This window comes from Apis dorsata, unplaced genomic scaffold (assembly GCF_000469605.1).
Source record: "Apis dorsata unplaced genomic scaffold, Apis dorsata 1.3 scaffold_163, whole genome shotgun sequence".
Lineage (NCBI taxonomy): Eukaryota > Metazoa > Arthropoda > Insecta > Hymenoptera > Apidae > Apis > Apis dorsata.
In genome coordinates this window covers 1314206-1319397 of record NW_006263452.1, presented here as the reverse complement: position 1 = coordinate 1319397, position 5192 = coordinate 1314206, and positions in this window count along the sequence as shown.

The window sequence follows — 5192 nt, the reverse complement described above, 5'->3', positions numbered from 1 at the left end:
GGGGGAGGGGAGGGGAGGGGAGGGAAGGGTGTTCCGGATGGTGGAAGTTGCACCGTCGGGAGCCGGATGGGGGCGCGAGAGCCGTGCTGCGGGGAAACAATAAGACAATAGGCCGGCGGGGACAAGTGTACAATGAAGGAGTGTCGCGATACAAGCCGCTTTTGACCACCACGGCTGCGGCTCCACCCCCATCCAAAGATGAATGCGAGAACGCGCGCGCCATCGCGATTATATTCTATACCGTGGAGGATTTAAATTTTCGTGAAAGGATGTGTGCGGTTAACCGGGGAGGCTAGTCGTAACCAGGATTCTGAGAGAGGGGAAATTTATGAAAAGTAGGCCTTTCCAGCTAGGAGGGAATTTCTTTTGAGGAACTTTCGAGAAAGTTTCGACGAAACTTAAGGGGGAAAAATTAGTTCGAGAGTATCGAGATTCACGACCTTGGAAATTCGATTGTTTCAGATTTAGATTTAGTTTTCAACAGTGTTTTAAATATGCTCGTTTATTATTCGTTGAGCAATTTTGAATTTAATCAATTCCGAAGATCGAAAGAAACGAAGTTTCTTAACTCGTTCCTTTATTTATTTATTTATTTTTTTTTATATAGAATTTTTATCTGAAGTACATGCATATATATCCATCGTCGACGTAAGAGGAGAGAATTGAAGAGAAACGGAATCTCACTCCATATATATTTCGCTCCGTTCAACTTAAACTCCTTACTACAACTTAATAAGTAATCCTTAAACAACGTTTACGTACACCTACAACTTGTTTCGCCCTCGAGAAGTGACCCCCCCCCCCCCTAAAAGTGTTCCACGAATATTAACACCTTCGCACATTCCAAGTTTACCTGTACGTACAACAATAAACCTGCATCTAGCAAAATCTCACACTTATGTAAAGTTTCGAGTTCTTTAACCCTTGCTGCCAACTCGCCAACTCCAACTACTTCATTCATGCACTTGAGAACACGACGCTGCTACACGTATATATAAAGTCATCCAGTTGTACGACAAAACCAACTCGACACGGGATTCCACCCTCGAGCAGACGATAATCCATCACGCGACGGAGGGAACCGATTCCAGAGATCAATGGATACACGATGCTAGCGCGAGTATCGGTATGCCGACCGCGCCAATTACGATTCCTCCAGACAACTTAACCCCTCTCCCTTCGAGGGATCGAAACGGAACAACGGTTTTCCCTCTGCTTTTCCCGTAGCTCGCGTGACGCTCGCAATTATCGCGGGCGAGACTTGGAAGGGAGCGGTTCGTCAGAATTTTCGCCCCTCGAAACGGATGCGATAATTAAACGGCCATCCGGAGTGGGTTAAATCTCCCATGCATCTGGATCTTTCGATGGAAATTTCAATCAAAGGTGAAGAAGGAAGATTCGAAGGGAAAAAATGAGACGAGAGTTTGTAACAAATTGTGTGACGATAAGAACAGAATCTTCAGCGGGGATGGAAGAATCAAGTTGCTTCGAAGGCTTCTAATTTGAGAATTTGGAGGAGGGAAGGATAGTTTCTCTTTAAGCGATGATCTCGGATATCCCGCGATATACCGACGCTCGCTTTTCCGTCCGAGTTGGCCCGATTCATCTAGTCGAGTCGTGAAACTCTTCGCTCGATAGAACAGAAGAGCTTGATAATCCGGCCCCCGACCGAAATTTTCGTCTCATTAACCCCATTGATTCTTCGCCGGCCTGTGCTGTCTTCGCTCTTCGCCACGGAGACGACGGATTGACGAACGAAAGGGGGCAAAAGGGGAGGGAGTTTTTAAAAATTAACGAAACCAGATTTCAAAATTTCTCGAGGCTGAAGAGAGAGAGAGAATTGTCTCTTCTCATATATGTATATAATTTCATCTCCAATGCACCACCGTCGCGTGCTTTTCATTCAGTCTCTAATACGAGCGTGGACCAAAGCGTCGGGTTCACGCTTTTCACCCTTCCAACTTGGCCCACGTTAACTTATCCATCGCTACTTTGATCGTAAATTCAAGAGGAAGCTGTGAGACGTGAAAGAGAAGCGTGTTTTGGATCTGTAATCGATGTGAGAATGGAGGAAAATGGAGAATTTTATAAATAAATAATAGAGTTACGAAAGAATTTTTTTGTCGTTATTGTTTTTCTTTGGTTTATATATGTAGAAGGTTTATAGAATACATCCCGACTTGATTTTCTATTCTTCTTCAACATTGAACATTGGTGTTATTTTAGTTTAGTAGAAATTGTATATGGTTTTGCGTTTAACGTTCACTGCGACTTTTCATTTTCGTCGCTATACGTTCGAGAAGAATGGATCTATGACTGGTATGAAAATTTAAATACTTAAAATTTACGAGTACGTAAGTAAAATTACGGAATTTCTGGCGGTAACTCCAAGTAATTTGATCTTTTTAGCGTTTTAGAAATAAAAAAAATCTCCAAAAAAGAAAAAATCCAACGAAAAAGTAGGATTTGCGGCCGAAACGCGAAATCTCTCGAGCAGTAATGCACCGGTATATTTATCCAAGCTGGAGGCCAGCTTCGTTTCCCAATGTCCTCATTAATTTCTAACGTGGAAAGGAACATTTCCAGTCGGTCTTAACGAAATTGCATCAGGAATTAAAGTTTCTGCGCGTCCTCGGGGGGGAGGAAAAATCGATTGACCTCGACGAAATATTTCGCGACTCGATCGAAAGAAATCTCTTTTCAATCTCTATTTTTTTTTTTTTTTCGAATATCGGAAATTCTCCGTTTCATTTTCGGATCGATTTTCATCTTCGTTCGCGATTCGAACATCGATGTCCGCGTGGTCGTAATTAGGATGAAAAAAAAGAAAAGAAAAGAAAAGAAAAGAAAAGAAAAAGGAATAATTGTGAAAAATTTTAGAATCGAATTTCACGCTGTAACAGCGTGAGATTTAAGAGATTTCGCGCTACAGACTATTCCATCCGTGAACTTTGAATCCACCCTCGGGATATAATTTTATACGAAGCTTTTACTTCGATGGAAGTCTAGATTGAAAAGTTTTTTTTTTTTTTTTAATCTTAGATCGATACGTAAAAAAATTCTGTTTCAAGATCAAAGTAACTTTTACGGGGGGGGGGAAAAAAATTCTATCAACAATGGATGTCCGATAAAAGCCTTAATTTAATAATCGTCGTGTCTTATACCAATGCGAATAAACGAGACAAAAACGGAAATATAACGCAAAACCACGACGAAATATAACGCGCCCGTTTCATTTCCATCGTTAACGATCCGACGCGATAAAACACGCATTGGCAACGCATTGGCGACAATTCAAATTTCGCGTCGCAATATTCCCACAATTAACGAGAGTCTTTTTCAAACGACTAGGGAAAATTACAATTTAAGCGCGACGTGGAAATTTTCTTACGCTCGCCAACAAAAACGAGCGAACAGGAAAAACGAAGTTTCATCGACGTCGTTTCTCGTTCAAAAAAAAGAAAAAGCCGATTAACCTTAATCACGAAAAGGGAAGCACTTTGATCACTTTGATCGAATCTCGAATTTAAAAGGAGCGCGCACGCGTCGAAAAGAGAATTTGCAACACGCGCGACGCGTTAGATTAATCAACGAGCGGCCTCTGTTTCACAACCGTTTTCTTCGAAATCCCCATTGCTTCCCGATCCCGCGCGGCCGACTCCCTTCAGAGATTGGATTTCAACCAAGCAGGGATTCTCCATAATTGAACAACATTTTCGGGTTTGCCGGACAACGGACCCGAGCCAATCGAGTTAATTCGTCGCGGAATTTCGTCCCCGCGAAATTAGACGATAACGTTTCGCGTGGCGTTCCTCCAATTATTATCCGTCGCTCGCTTCGCTTAAATAAAGCGACCCCGCTCCAAGTTTAAGCGAATTATACCCACTGTTGTCCTGTTTCCACTTGATCTGTGGAATCGCAATCCCCTCCTCTCCCTTTTTCTTTCCATCGTTTCCGAGAAACGATATTTCCCGCGTAAGCTCGCGAGAAATTCTCCTAAACTTCCTTTCCTCCTCGAGTTTACGCTTAATCCGGTTTATTTTAATTGCGCGAATCCGAGAAATTGAATTTTCAGCCTCGGGGAGAATTTCGCTTGACCTGTTTCTCAGACCGATTAAGTAAAGAGTATTGGCATAAATCAGGTATATAACAAAGCGTATTGAATTTCGTGTTATTACTCGGTATAGGGTAATAATAATATGGAAAAGGGGGAAACGATATTAGATTAAACAGAGATCTCTCCATCGCGGGGAGGAAACGCTTGGCCTCCCAATTTTCACGCGAGTGAAACGGATAAAAAATGAAGCGAAACGACATCGACGACGAATCGTTCGAATCCCCCCCCGTTCGTTGAATCATTTTCCCGAAACGAGAGAGGTACGAATTTCTGGGGGATCCGCGAATCGCTCGGAAATCACCGTCGGCCAAATGTCGTCCGATTTCAACGGGGACACAAAAGGAGTGGTACGAGGGAAAAATTCCGGGACAATGATAAAAAAGATAAAGAGAGAGAGAGAGAGAGAGAGAGAGGAAAAGAAAAGAGGAAAAAAAGAGAGAGGCGAGGAAAGAAAGGCAAGGAAAAAGGGTCGGTCGTGGCGTAATCGAGGCCGTGCGAACGAAGGAGGAAAAAGGAGGAGGCCGCCGTTGTCCGAGATTCGTAAACCCGTGCCACGTGAAATAATTCCGGAAGCGAGGAGCGGGCGTGTTAAACTGTCCTTAACAAAGGAGGAGATCTCCCTCTCCCTTCTTTCCTCCACACACACAGACAGCATTTTTCCTTTCTCTTTTCTCCTCGAGAAGCGAAAAATTTCCCCCTCTTTTTCGCCGTTCCACTTCCGTTTCTCGATCGAAATTTCCGAGTATCTCGCGAGAGCAGAGGTGGTGGGGAAATATCGAAATATCGCGCGTGCATCTTCCACAATTTTCAACTTTGCGCGGGGCCCGCTCGTAAATACAAATGGAAAGGAAATGGAACTGCCTGCGAGTCTCCTCCTAAGTGCCACTCGTCTCCTTCTCTCGTCGCAGGGCTCTTCCTTTATTCGCGGCAAAATGATTCCTCTCGATTTTTCGCCCGCCTCGCGACAATCAAATATTCGTGGAAACATTCTATTCGAACGATCGAGAATACGCAAACCTTCGCAGAGAAAGAAAGAGAGAGAGAGAGATTTCTCCGATTGGAAAATGGCGAAAGG